We start from the raw sequence: 15,944 nt of genomic DNA on the forward strand, positions 1-15,944 counted from the left end.
ACCTGCATCTCCAGCTTGGATGGCAGGTTCTTTAACATTGAACCACCTGAGAAACTCTGCTACACGGACACTTTATCACAGACAGGGAGATCCAGTCTGTGATCCCATGTATGTCTACTTCTTAATGAAGACACATATTCCAGTCTGTGTATAGGGCTGAATTATTTTGGAATTATAGATACTTCGCATTCAGTTCAGTTCAGTTCAGTTGCTCAGTCGTGTCCGACTCCTTGCGACTGCATGAATCGCAGCACGCCAGGCCTCCCTGTCCATCACCAACTCCCGGAGTTCACCCAGACTCACGTCCATCGAGTCAGTGATGCCATCCAGCCATCTCATCCTCTGTCGTCCCCTTCTCCTCCTGCCCCCAATACCTCCCACCATCAGAGTCTCTTCCAATGAGTCAACTCTTTGCATGAGGTGGCCAAAGTATTGGAGTTTCAGGTTTAGCATCATTTCCTTCCAAAGAAATCCCGGGGCTGATCTCCTTCAGAATGGACTAGTTGGATCTCCTTGCAGTCCAAGGGACGCTCAAGAGTCTTCTCCAGCACCACAGTTCAAAAGCATCAATTCTTCGGCGCTCAGCCTTCTTCACAGTCCAACTGTCACATCCATACACGACCACAGGAAAAACCATAGCCTTGACTAGATGGACCTTTGTTGGCAAAGTAATGTCTCTGCTTTTCAATATGCTATCTAGGTTGGTCGTAACTTTCCTTCCAAGGAGTAAGCGTCTTTTCATTTCATGGCTGCAATCACCATCTGCAGTGATTTTGGAGCCCCCAGAAATAAAGTCTGACACTGTTTCCACCGTTTCCCCATCTATTTCCCATGAAGTGATGGGACCGGATGCCATGATCTTCATTTTCTGAATGTTGAGCTTTACTTTGCATTACTGAGGTCATTTATTAGTCTCCATTTATGGCTTTTGTAAAATATCAAACTGGATATTTGAGTAGTAGGCATACTTCTAAAGTTTGTGGGCTGTATTTGTAACATACCAGGGGGAAGAATTTGGGAGAGTCAGAGTCACTCTTTAGACCAGACAAAGAAATAAGTGGGGATGACTCAAAGTTCACATAAATATCGCACAGAAACCTCTGTGGGTGTATGTGAAAGAAAGCTGTAAATGGTAAGGTCACATGAACCGAGCATTTTATTATTTTTTTTCATTTTATATTTTAAATACGGCTTCCCTGGTAGCTCAGATGGTAAAGACTCCGCCTGCAATGTGGGAGACCTGGGTTCAATTCCTGGGTTGGGAAGAGCCTCTGGAGAAGGGAACGGCTTTCCACTCCAATGCTCTGGCCTGGAGAATTCCATGAACAGAGAAGCCTGGCAGGCTACCATCAGTGGGGTTGCAAAGAGTCAGATGTGACTGAGCGACTTTCATACACACTCGCACACACACATTTATAAGTATCAGATCAGATCAGATCAGTCACTCAGTCATGTCCGACTCTTTGCAACCCCATGAATCGCAGCACGCCAGGCCTCCCTATCCATCACCAACTCCCGGAGTTCACTCAGACTCACGTCCATCGAGTCAGTGATGCCATCCAGCCATCTCATCCTCTGTCGTCCCTTCTCCTCTTGCCCCCAACCCCTCCCAGCATCAGAGTCAGAGTAACTACATTTACGACACAATTGACTTATAAATGCTAACTCGATATACTTTAATAAGCTTCCTTAAGTTCTGTCTCACAGTTTTTATCAGTATTAGTCAATGATTGATTACTAATAGAGTCATGTAAGCTAAACTTCAATTAAATAGGACTAGAAAGCTGTCAGTTAAGTAGGTATACTGATGCTGGGAGGAATTGGGGGCAGGAGGAGAAGGGGACGACAGAGGATGAGATGGCTGGATGGCATCACTAACTCGATGGACGTGAGTCTGAGTGAACTCTGGGAGTTGGTGATGGACAGGGAGGCCTGGCGTGCTGTGATTCATGGGGTCGCAAGGAGTCGGACACGACTGAGTGACTGAACTGAAATGAACTGAACTGAACCCCTAAATATACATGAGAAGATTCAAAGGAAGGAAAGAACCATATGAATATAAGAAATATAGGCAAGTTTTGAATCATCAAATATCCCTTTATGAACATCAGTTGCAACTCTTTGGATGTAATATGGAAAATCTTCTGTGGCAACACAGATAGGCGCACACACACACACACACACATACAAACAGCCGTTTACAGATTCCTAGATAGTGAAGACTTATTCATCATTTACTGGAGAAGAAATCTATTAGATTTTATATCTGGAAAAAATCATTTTAATATTTATTCTAAAAAGTCTTTATTTTACAATTAGAACCTGAGCTGCAAAAAGATATCTTCACATGCATGAAAGGTCTAAAAACTACTAGGTGGCAGAAAATGTCACATCACAGGTGAGCTATTCCAGTCACAGAATGTTCCTTTAATTAACATGTATTGAATCTTCACAGCATATCTAATTCTAAGTGTTACAGGTGTAGAGAGGTCCTATGGCCTGGTGGCTCAGATGGTAAAAAATCTGCCTGCAATGCAGGAGACACATGTTCTTTCCTTGGGTTGGGAAGATCTCCTGGAGAAGGGAATGGCTACCCACTCCAGTATTCTTGCCTGGAGAATCCCATGAACAGAGGAGCCTGAAGAGCTACAGTCCATAAGGTTGCAAATAGTTGGACATGACTGAGCAAGTGATGAGAATAGAGCTAGGAACTCAGTTTCTGTCCCAGCTCTGATACTTCCTGACAAGATGTCTCTTACAACTTCAATTTTCCTATCTATGGGTTTCCCAGGTAGCTCAGCTGGTAAAAAATCTGCTTACAATGTAGGATACCTGGTTGTATTCCTGGGTCAGGAAGTTCCCCTGGAAAAGGTATAGGCTACCCACTCTAATATTCTCAGGCTTTTCTTGGTGGCTCAGATGGTAAAGAATCTGCCTCCAATGTAGGAGACCTGGGTTCAATCCCTGGATTGGGCATATCCCCTGAAGGAGGGCATGGCAACCAACGTCAGTATTCTTCCCTGGAGAATCCCCATGGACAGAGGAGCCTGGCAGGCTTCAGTGCATGGGGGTCACAAAGAGTTTGACATGACTGAGTGACTTTCACTTTCACTTTCCTATCTATAAAATAATGATTATAGCATATAATAGAATATAACATTCTTCAAATGAGATTATGTGTGACCATGTTTTGTCAAAGATAAGACACATATGAGATACAATCATCATTGTCTTCTGAGTTAATCTCTTTAGATATTTTTATGTTTATTATATAATAATAATAATCTAAAGTTAAGTGGGCCTTAGGAAGTATCACTACAAACAAAGCTACTGGAGGTGATAGAATTCCAGTTGAGCTATTTCAAATCCTGAAAGATGATGCTGTGAAAGTGCTGCACTCAATATGCCAGCAAATTTGGAAACTCAGCAGTGGCCACAGTTCTGGAAAAGGTCAGTTTTCATTCCAGTTGCTAAGAAAGGCAATGCCAAAGAATGTTCAAACTACCACAGAATTGCAATCATCTCACACGCTAGTAAAGTAATGCTCAAAATTCTCCAAGCCAGGCTTCAGCAATACATGAACCGTGAACTTCCAGATGTTCAAGCTGGTTTTAGAAAAGGCAGAGGAACCAGAGATCAAATTGCCAACATCCACTGGATCATGGAAAAAGCAAGAAATCCCAGAAAAACATCCATTTCTGTTTTATTGACTATGCCAAAGCCTTTGACTGTGTGGATCACAATAAACTGTTGAAAATTCTTCAAGAGAAGGGAATAGCAGACCACCTGACCTGCCTCTTGAGAAACCTATATGCAGGTCAGGAAGCAACAGTTAGAACTGGACATGGAACAACAGACTGGTTCCAAATAGGGAAAGGAGTACATCAAGGCTGTATATTGTCACCCTGTTTATTTAACTTATATGCAGAGTACATCATGAGAAATGCTGGGCTGGAGGAAGCACAAGCTGGAATCAAGATTTCAGGGAGAAATATCAGTAACTTCAGATATGCAGATGACACCACCGTTATGGCAGAAAGTGAAGAACTAAAGAGCCTCTTGATAAAAGTGAAAGTGGAGAGTGAAAAAGTTGGCTTAAAACTCAACATTCAGAAAACGAAGATCATGGCATCTGGTCCCATCACTTTATGGGAAATAGATGGGGAAACAGTGGAAACAGTGTCAGACTTTATTTTTTTGGGCTCCAAAATCACTGCAGATGGTGACTGCAGCCATGAAATGAAAAGAGGCTTACTCCTTGGAAGGAAAGTTATGACCAACCTAGACAGCATATTAAAAAACAGAGATATTACCTTGTCAACAAAGGTCCGTCTAGTCAAGGCTATGGTTTTTCCAGTAGTCATGTATGGATGTGAGAGTTGGACTATAAAGAAAGCTGAGAGCTGAGGAATTGATGCTTTTAAACTGTGGTGTTGGAGAAGACTGTTAAGAGTCCCTTGGACTGCAAGGAGATCCAACCAGTCCATCCTAAAGGAGATCAGTCCTGGATGTTCATTGGTAGGACTGATGTTGAAGCTGAAATTCCAATATTTTGGCCACCTGATGCAAAGAGCTGACTCATTTGAAAAGACCCTGATGCTGGGAAAGATTGAGGGGACGACAGAGGATGAGATGGTTGGATGGCATCACCGATGGCATCACAAACTCGATGGACGTGAGTTTGGGTAAACTCCGGGAGTTGGTGATGGATAGGGAGGCCTGGCGTGCTGTGGTTCATGGAGTCGCAAAGAGTCGGACACTACTGAGCGACTGAACTGAACTGAATATGTTTATTAGGTTCTGTAATATTTTGGTTTTATCAGACCACTGAGGGAAAAAAACTAATGAGCTTAATTCTGCTTAGGCTGGAGAATAAGTGTTTATAACATAGGTGTTTATTACATACCTTAGCCCTTTAGGGAAAGCCTTCAGAGGTTCACATACAAGAAACTATACCTACAGTTTCTTTCTTACCAAAAAGTTTTTCATGTTTTTACTGCAATAGTGGTATTGTCCAAATAGCCACTTTACCCCTAATATATGACAACTGCCTGAGTATCTCAGGTCTTGCCCTTTGCTATTGCGATAATTTTCCTGGCTCACTCCCCTCACATGCTCCTCAGTCCATAGCTGGGGTTTCCTGATCCCCGCCTTTAGATTTAGCCTCACCCAAAGCTCTGACATCAATTAATCAATCCTGTTATTAGACAAAAGAACTTGACCCGGGATCTATTCAGTCTTGCTATTTATATTTGTGCCTGAGTTTTGGCGACAGATTCTGTCTTCCTGGATCCTTGGCTGCCTGCCTATGCTCAGGTTCTAGCCTTTGAGAAGCTGGATCTGCAGCAATGAAAGCAGGTTTCAACCCATAAGAATATTATCCAAATAATTAAAAGGTGCCAAATACTTTTTGAAAAAGATGACTATTACTATGATGAAAACAGGACGTGGAAATAGTGGGAAACAACAGTACTAAGGAATATAGGAGAGAGTCAAATGGTGTCTCCTTTTCAGATATGTATTCCCCTACTAAATATAGGCCAAGGCCTTTCCCAAGTGCACCATTAGAACTTAGCTCTGAACCTTAGTTCCAAGACTCTGTTGCTTCTAAACCTCTTTGATGCAGCTGTCTACTTGCGTTGGTCTCTAAGTTGCAGTTTTTCTCAGCTGATACTCAATGGTTGATATGTCCTCATTATATCAGCTAACTTCTCTGATACCTACTATTTATCTAACCACATGTTATCCATTACTATACTGGAAAGATACACTAATTTGATGTCTCCACTGTACTTCCTTGACATGTTGTTTGCTTAATCTTGATTTAAACCCTTCTAATGACAAGATCAGATCAGTTCAGTCGCTCAGTCGTGTCCGACTCTTTGCGACCCTATGAATCGCAGCATGCCAGGCCTCCCTGTCCATCACCAACTCCTGGAGTTCACTCAGACTCATGTCCATCGAGTCAGTAATGCCATCCAGCCATCTCATCCTCTGTCGTCCCCTTCTCCTCCTGCTCCCAATCCCTCCCAGCATCAGAGTCTTTTCCAATGAGTCAACTCTTCACATGAGGTGGCCAAAGTACTGGAGTTTCAGCTTTAGCATCATTCCTTTCAAAGAAATCCCAGGGCTGATCTCCTTCAGAACGGACTGGTTGGATCTCCTTGCAGTCCAAGGGACTCTTAACAGTCTTCTCCAACACCAAAGTTCAAAAGCATCAGTTCTTCGGTTCTCAGCCTTCTTCCCAGTCCAACTGTCACATCCATACATGACCACAGGAAAAACCATAGCCTTGACTAGACGAACCTTTGTTGGCAAAGTAATGTCTCTGCTTTTGAAAATGCTATCTAGGTTGGTCATAACTTTCCTTCCAAGGAGTAAGCGTCTTTTAATTTCATGGCTGCAGTCACCATCTGCAGTGATTTTGGAACCCAGAAAAATAAAGTCTGACACTGTTTCCACTGTTTCCCCATCTGTTTCCCATGAAGTGATGGGACCAGATGCCATGATCTTCGTTTTCTGAATGTTGAGCTTTAAGCCAACTTTTTCACTCTCCACTTTCACTTTCATCAAGAGGCTTTTTAGTTCCTCTTCAATTTCTTTAATTGTTTACTTTATCTGAGAGTTTCCTCACAAATTACTAGAGTGCTATCTAGGTTTTTATTTTAATTTATGCTAGTTGTTGTTTGATAAGCTAATTTTTATTTTGATTCTATATAGCTGTCTTTGTTTCTTCTGTTGACTTTTCCTTAGTTTCTTTAATAAAAAATGTCTAAAATTCAAAGCAGAATAAACTAAGTAAAATCAAGATCAGAACCATGTATACTCTGCTGTAAAAAGTTAAATAATCAGATAGCCTTCTACAAGAAAATTAAAAAGGGTATAAATACTCTGTCAATACAAATGATAAAAATAGTCAATTTATATAAGACCAAGTGATAATTTTCCTAGAACTTATATCATAAGGTCTTAAAATATAAAAATAAATCTTTTAATATCTTTCAGAAAACTAAAATTAGTATATAATTTAATCACTCATTTATATAGACATTTGAACAAATCTAAAAGCTCGAGAAATAATGAGACAGAAATAGATGGCTTCTATAATGTCACAAAGATGGAATTACTTTACTGCTTTACTTAGTCACTACTGAATTAATTTCTCTATTATATCATAAACTGGGCCAAGACACCATTAGAGTACATATATGAATGAGTTGCCATCTTAAATTAATTCTCCTACAAAGAATGCCTCAGAAATTTGTGGGAAATCCTTGAAGAATCAAAACATTTTATAAATAAAAAACAAGTGACTAAAGATTAAATCCCTCAAGCAATATAAACATTATAGACATTGGCAGTAGGAGAGGTTTTCTTTGACTAAAACATTTTGAGACTTCTTAATTGAAGAAATCATGGTATTAGAGGTTCAGTTCAGTTCAGTCACTCAGTCATGTCCAACTCTTTGCGACCCCATGGACTGCAGCATGACAGGCCTCTCTGTCCATCGCCAACTCCCGGAGTTTACTCAAACTCATGTCCATTGAGTCAGTGATGCCATTGCATTTATTTTAAAATAGATTATAGATACAACTAAGGTATTTACCTAGAAGAACATATTCTGTACATATTTTTGGAAAACGAACTGAGATGCTGCTAGGTAAATGAACTTAAGAGTACACCTGAATCTAAAAGGCAAATAAATATTCCCAACTTTTCTGCAACTATGGTTCTGAAAATATTGCACTATAATTCATATTTCCTGTCTATGTCAGAGTCCAGCAAATGGAATAAGAAGACATGACTAAAGCCAAGCTAAGCCTTTGTTTAACATCCCAGGGAAATCTGAACATACGAGATTGTTGTTGAATGTTATTTGAGTCTGTATAACATCCCTCTGGATTCTTGCCTCATTTAATCTGGTTAGTTGGTAATGTGACCCCCCACACCCCATACCCTTTGAGAAATGATTCAGACCTCCAAGGTCTAATCCCTTACAATTGCGATAGATGGACCTATGCTATGCTATGCTAAGTCACCTCAGTCGTGTCCGACTCTGTGTGACCCCATAGACGGCAGCCCACCAGGCTCCCCCATCCCTGGGATTCTCCAGGCAAGAACACTGGAGTGGGTTGTCATTTCCTTCTCCAATACATGAAAGTGAAAAGAGAAAGTGAAGTTGCTCAGTCATGTCCGACTCTTAGCGACCCCATGGCTGCAGCCTACCAGGCTCCTCTGTCCATGGGATTTTCCAGGCAAGAGTACTGGAGTGGGGTCCTAAATTTTACTTTTTAAAGTTGCTTTTGATAGAACCATGGATTTGTAAATAACTGTGGTCTAGGCAGAGAATAAGAATATAATTTATCACCAGACCAGGTTATTTGTGAGGGAGTAAAAGGGCTCAGTGTAGTTACTGTATTAGTTGCCTATTGCTGCTGTAACAAATTATCACAAACTTAGTGACTTAAATCAACATAAATTTATTTTCTTACAGTTCCAGAGGTCAGAAGTCCAAAATCGGTTTCACTGGATAAAAATTCAAGATCTTAGCTTTTGGTAGATGCTCTGAGGGAAGGATCTGTTTCCTTGCCTTTTTCAGCTTCTAGAAGCTGCCTACAGTCCTTGGCTTGCAACCCCTTCTAGCCTCACTCCAACTTCATGCTTCATCATCCATCTTCTACTACTAACTCTGATCCTTCTGCCTCTCTTCCAAAAGTACTCTTGAATTACACTGGGCCCATCCAGCTAATCCAAGATAATTTCTCCATCTCCAAATCCCTAATGTAATTATATGTCCAAAGTACCCCCCCTCTTTTTTTTAAAAACCATGTAAGGTAACAAACTCAGGGGTCCTGAAAACTGGGACACAGAATCTATGGGGGATATTATTCAGCTTACCACAGTTACCGTGGGTATAAATTGAGACTATCACAACAAAACTGGGACACTGGGTCACCCTTTCCTAATAGACAAGATAGACCTGAACATCCAGTGCCATCTTCTCTTTGTGTTCTTGTGATCGCCACTGTCAAGTCCTGGAATGCTCTCCATTTCCTACCCACCATTTCATCTATGCTATTTGAAATAATTTCTCTGGTTCGAGAAAAAACCACCTCCACCATGAAAACTACCCAGGTCAGAGTAATTTTCCCCCTCCGTGCTGCTGCTTCCTCTTTAGCATGGATCTGTCATCTCCTATTGTACTTGCCACCATCTATCCAATTTAATATAAATATATTTGTAAATGTGTCTTTTCTCCCCAACCCGAAGTAAGTTCTTGATGGTAGGGACCATGCTGTAGGCCAAAAGAGAGCCATAAACATTCAGCATATGAAACACAAACAAGTCCTCAACCACTTCTAGGCCTAGGTCTGTTGTAGGAGGCCCTCCAAGCCTAATTGCCATCAGCTTACCTAGGCGACCAACCAAGTGTAGGAGTCACCTGACACTCAAGCGCTTTCTATACATGGAGACAAATGTTTCACCAGAAACTTCCTTCAGACTGGGTTAAAGCCAACATTTTTATGGAACTATGTCTACCAGTCAACGTGATTTTTATCAAGAGGATGCTGCCACCCATACCTGCTTATCCTGGCTATTAGCTGCAGAAACAAACAAAAAAACACTTTGATAGTATTTAATTATAAGCTGAGTGCTTTCAGATCTTCGCTGACAATCAAAACAAACAAAAAACTTGTTTTCTTTTTCATTTTTTAAATGGCAGAAGATGATAACATTGAAATCTCTTTTTTTAATAAAGGGAAGAGATACAAGCTGCTGTTCCTGCTACTGCTAAGTCACTTCAGTCGTGTCCGACTCTGTGCGACCCCATAGATGGCAGCGCACCAGGCTTTCCTATCCCTGGGATTCTCCAGGCAAGAACACTGGAGTGGGTTGCCATTTCCTTCTCCAATTCATAGAATTCATTTACTCATTATTTCTCTGGACACTATGTGCAACAGTAGAGGTGTAAGTGGAGGCCACAAGAAGTTACATTTATGTGGTGGACCCTAATCAAGGAAATTTAAATATGAAACCAAAAATAGCCCTTGGTATATTTGCCTCACCAGATGCAGACTCCCAATACTTTCAGCCAGATTTTGGTGTATCAGAACATGCTGCTACTGCTAAGTCACTTCAGTCGTGTCCAACTCTGTGCAACCCCTTAGACGGCAGCCCACCAGGCTCCCCCATCCCTGGGATTCTCCAGGCAAGAACACTGGAGTGGGTTGCCATTTCCTTCTCCAATCAGAACGTGAGAGAGTGATAAACATTACAGAATAACTTATTAGGAAAGGATGTTGAAAGTCATTCGCTTTTTTCCTCTCCACTATTAGTCATTCCTAGATTCATTCACAACCCAGGGAAAGGAAGGCCAAAAACAGCCGCCACGCCAAGACCATTGTGAAGCAGCTGTCTGTGGTGCACCAAGGCAAGCAGACAGTTGGAAGTCCAAGTGCAGAGAGTAAACAGAGGCTATATCGAAACAGCAATCATGCTAATCACCAATTTGTTAGCAAATGTGCTGCACTTTGTATTTCAAAGCATTGTATCATCATTAATTAATTAACGAGTGCTAATTACTATTGCAGTGGCATACAAAATTGTGTGCAAGATTTGGAAAGAAACTATTTTATACGGCATACACTGAAAAAGTGAGCATTTTTTCCCTTTCTCTTCTGTTGTCTCTGATTTGTTTATTTGTTTTCCACCAAACAGCCTGTGTCATGTTCTCTCTCACCCTTCCGTTTTAGCTTATGCTGTTCCTGCTAGCAGGAGCCTTCCTCTTCAGATAACCCCCGTGCATCTACTGCATGGATATCAGCAAAAACATCACTTTCTTCTAGAGACAGTGCCCCGAGGCTGTTATGCTATTTTAGGGACTTCTGCAGTCCGTAATAGAACCTTTCACCCTCTATTAAATGTCCTATTTAATTGTCTGAAACCCTTGCTAGACTGTTGGCTCTGTGAGGGCAGAGGCTTGTGTGTCTTGTTCGCCTAGCACAGTGATCCATACGTGGCAATCATCCAGTAAGTGTTTCTTAAATGAATAAAAGAATCCCCTATGAGGAGAATGAAAAGAGGTTATTATTACTAACATGAGCTCCCACTCTGTAAAAATCAATCTGCTCAGCATTCTAAATGCTTTATCTCATTGAATGCTCACCATGTTCCACTGAGATAGGTTCTAGGTAGGAAATTGAAGTGACAGAGAATAAGTCATTTACCCATGATCATGCTGTTGGTAAATGCTGAAACAGACTGAATCACAGGTTTCCTGATTTCAAAACTACATTTCTCCAAAAGTGGTGAAGAAGAAAATAGTGGCTCCTGAAGTCCAGGAACTGGTGTGACCCTCCTGGTCAGGTCTCTGTGTTATTACAAACTGGATACTGACCTTGAAATCTGGACTGTGACTTCCTCTTGTTGCACAAAAATAATCTCACAGACCATCAGCATCAGACAAGGTCACTCTGAGACCATGGCAAAGTGAGGCAAAACATGCCACTTCATAATTAAATCTAAAGTGAAAGTGAAGTCGCTCAGTCATGTCCGACCCTTAGCGACCCCATGGACTCCGGTCCCCCAGGCTCCCCCGTCCCTGGGATTCTCCAGGCAAGAACACTGGAGTGGGTTGTCATTGCCTTCTCCAATGCATGGAAGTGAAAAGTGAAAGTGAAGTCGCTCAGTCGTGTCCGACCCTTAGCGACCCCATGGACTCCAGCCTACCAGGCTCCTCCGTCCATGGGATTTTCCAGGCAAGAGTACTGGAGTGGGGTGCCATTGCCTTCTCCAAATTTTATCTAAGTACAGACCAAAACATGGTCACTGTGAAAAACTCACAGAATACCAAACGTTACCCCCTCCTGACCAATAGGAGTTTCTGTTACTTCTTTACCAAGGATAGCTTTCACCTCACTTCTCTATGGATAAGATGTACTGAGATATCCAATCACAAAATTGCCCTCACTTCCTAATAGCACCCACCTAGAGGGACTTTCTGTTTGCTTAGATCTTCCTCAAAATCACTCAAATCCCATAATAAGTCTTTTTAAACATCCTCTTACTGAAGTATATCACTGTTCCCATGGTATGTGTTCTCACTTGCTGCAACAAGGAATAAACCCAACTTGTTCAACCACAGATATGTTCCTGGTATTCTTTGGCTAGAGGACATTGAGCGAGTTATACAAGACTATCTTTGGAGCTGGAGAAAAAAAAAATGTTAGAACTTTCATTTATAATAAGAATATAACCCAGTCAGTATTGAACATAGTATGGAAACATGGCTCTCTTCTTTCATCTCTTCCTCTGTGAGATGACCATATGACAAATGAAGTGCATGAGAGAGTAGCAATAAGATAACTAGAGAGCCACAAAAGGGCAAATACTGTGTGATTTCACTTATATAAGATATCCAGAGCATCCAAAATCATGGAAACAGAAAACAGAATGGTGGCTGCCAGAGGCTGGGGGAAGGGGGAAATGTGGAGTCATTTGATTGGTATAGAGTTGAAGTTTTACAAGACAGAAAAGTTCTAGAGACTTCTTATACAACAGTGTAAATCTAGTCAACACCACTGAACTATATACTTAAAAATGATTAAGACTGTGTGCTTTAAAGTTTTTAATTAAAAGTGTAAACATTTTTAAATTTAAATAATTAAATTTTAATTAAAAAAAAACTACAACAACTAGAGGCAATGGTGATAGTTTTATACAACAGAGGATTTGACTTGGAAACCATAGCCTTTCTTCACTTGAATACTGGGACATAATGCTCTTGACCTGCACCAAGTTAAGTGGACTTACAGGTTACATTAGCTTAAATAGAATATACACAATACTTTGTAATATACTGCAATATATTATATATGTATATATGTGTATGTATTTATTTATATATGACTCCTCGGTCCATGGGATTTTTTAGGCAAGAGTACTGGAGTGGGTTGCCATTTCCTTCTCCAGATCTTCCCGACCCAGGGATCAAACCCAGGTCTCCTGCATTGTAGGCAGACGCTTTTACCATCTGAGCTACCAGGGAAGCCCCCCATATATATATGTATAGTATACTATATTCTATACAGTAAGGTATGCATGCATGCTAAGTCGCTTCAGTGATGTCTGACTCTGCAACCCTAAGGACTGCAGTCTGCCAGGCTCCTCTGTCCATGGAATTTTCCTGGAATGGGTTGCCATTTCCTCCTCCAGTGGATGTTCCTGACCCCTGGATCGAACCCACATCTCTTACGTCTCCTGCATTAGCAGGAGAGTTCTTTACCACTTGCACCACCTGGAAAGCCCATACAGTAAAGGATAGTGAGTATCTAAGGAAATTTTTGCCCTACACATACAAATGGTTCTTAGTCTTGACTGCATCTGAGAATGACCTGGGACATTTTTGAAAAATACCACAACCTAAGTCCCACTCCATAGCAATTAATGCAGAATCTCCTGGAGTGAAGTCTGAGAACTGTTTTTTTGTTTCATTTTTAAATGATTCCAGCCATCTCATCCTCTGTCGTCCCCTTATCCTCCTGCCCCCAATCTTTCCCAGCATTAGGGTCTTTTCCAATGAATCAACCCTTCGCATGAGGTGGCCAAAGTATTGGAGTTTCAGCTTCAACATCAGTCCTTCCAATGAACACCCAGGACTGATCTCCTTTAGGATGGACTGGTTGGATCTTCTTGCAGTCCAAGGGACTCTCAAGAGTCTTATCCAACACCACAGTTCAAAAGCATGACTCGATGGACATGGGTTTGGGTAGACTCTGGGAGTTGGTGATGGACAGGGAGGCCTGGCATGCTGCGATTCATGGGGTTGCAAGGAGTCGGACATGACTGAGCGACTGAACTGAACTGAACTGATTCTTATAGGTAGCCAACTGTTGAAAGCCATTGAAAATAGAAGTTCACCAGTTATCTTATGACAAAGCACTTAAGAGTTCTTAAAGCTAAGGACTTATTATACATTGTTCTTTTACAACTGAAAATTATTCCTAATTTATTGACCTTTTCTATAATGAAAAATTGTTACAAATAGTATGTTATTTAGCAGATTTTTTAAAAATACATCAACTTTTATCTTTCTTTTTGAGGAAGAGGTAACACTTTGATAATAAGTGAAATAATAATTGCTTTCAAAAGAAAACTGTGCTATAGAGAAAAAATTTTGAAAATGTATCTTCAGAGATGTTTCCATCACTTTATTGCTAAAAGTGATGTCATCATAGCTGTACAATAAAAAACTTGAAAACAAAGTTTTCTATCCTGTAATTTAAAAGTTTTGGTTAATTTGAGTCCCAATATTAAAAATATAAAAGCTTCATGTTAATTTTTAATAAGTATTGATTGTCATGAAGGAAGATAGCAACTTACCATACAAATTTCAACTGAAGTTGAACTGTTCTACTAGTTCAACATAACTAGTGGAGAGAGTTGAAAAATTGTCTCTATTAAAATTTGTTTATCCAATTGATATATTTCTTTAATTTTAATCTATATATCTTTGTGAGATATTTTTTCCAGGAAGGCAGGATTAAAATTAAATATAGAACCAGAATTTTGAATTGCTATATAAGAAAATACTCAAAATTTTTTTCAAAAGTAGTAAAGCATATTTAATAACAGTGCTCTTATTAAACATATTGCTATACTATCAAAGGTAAAATAAAATAAAGCAAATTATATTTAAATATTAATGTATTCTGAGTCTACTTTGGAATGTTCCTAATAACACACAATATAATTTAAGTAATTTATAAATATATAAATGAACATATTTTGAAACTGTACTCAAAAATGTTGATATTGGGAACTATACAATCAAAACAGTTTAGAAAACACAGCATTGTGCTACACTTCCTCCTCCCCAAAAGTATAGTATCTCCATACCATTATTCTTTCACAACAATAGCTATTTATTCCTGACAAATGCAGTTAAATATTATTTATACTGATTAAGGCTCTAAGTGTATTGTAAGCAGGAGGGCATATGGGAGAGTGGCATATTTGTTTTGTTACATGATAAAATTCAAAACTAGGTGCTTGACAAAAATCCCAATCTTGCTTAAGTATCAACAGAGTCAATTGACCTAAAACAGCATCACTAGGAAGATAACAAAAAGAAAACAGCAAAGAACTTAAAATTTAAAAGTCTAGGAGAATACTCAATGCACTTAATAACATTTGAAGTGCATTTTGTTGCTTTAATCATAAGTAAAATTAAAAAAAAAAAAATCATCCTCTTCCTGGATTTCCAAAACTGCTCTCCTGGAAGACTCTGCTATGCAAATTATCACTGAATTCTCTTCCTTTGTCCTTGTGATATACATTTTCATAAAGACAAGATATAAAAGATACATTTATACCATTTTGTAGTGTAATTGGGCTTTTACTGAGAATTCTTATATTAGATGACTTGGCCGTGACTAGAAGAATTTTAGAAAACAGAACAAAGTGAAATAAAACAAAATGGCCATTTATTAAAGAAAACAAAATGATCTACAGTGCAACTCACAGGTAAGTCAGTATGGTTAGCGTGTGTTTGAAAGTCTCATGACATGTGAAACACCAGACGTGGCTACTTTAAAAACCTATCACTTGTGGAGAAGAGGGAACCCTTTTGCATAGCTGGTGGGAATCTAAATTAATACAGCCACTATGAAGAATGGTATGGAGATTGCTTTAAAAACTAGGAATAAAACTACCACATGACCCAGCAATCCCACTACTGGGCCTATGCCCTGGGAGAAAACCATAATTCAAAAAGACACATATACCCCAATGTTCACTGTAGCACTATTTACAATAGGTAGGACATGGAAATAATTAAGATGCCCATTGACAAATGAATGGATAAAGAAGTTGTGCTACATATATACAATGGAATATTACTTTGCCATAAAAAGTCAATTCTAGCAAGGTGGATGAACGTAGAG

Source organism: Bos mutus, chromosome 1 (genome assembly GCF_027580195.1).
Source record: "Bos mutus isolate GX-2022 chromosome 1, NWIPB_WYAK_1.1, whole genome shotgun sequence".
Taxonomy (NCBI): domain Eukaryota; kingdom Metazoa; phylum Chordata; class Mammalia; order Artiodactyla; family Bovidae; genus Bos; species Bos mutus.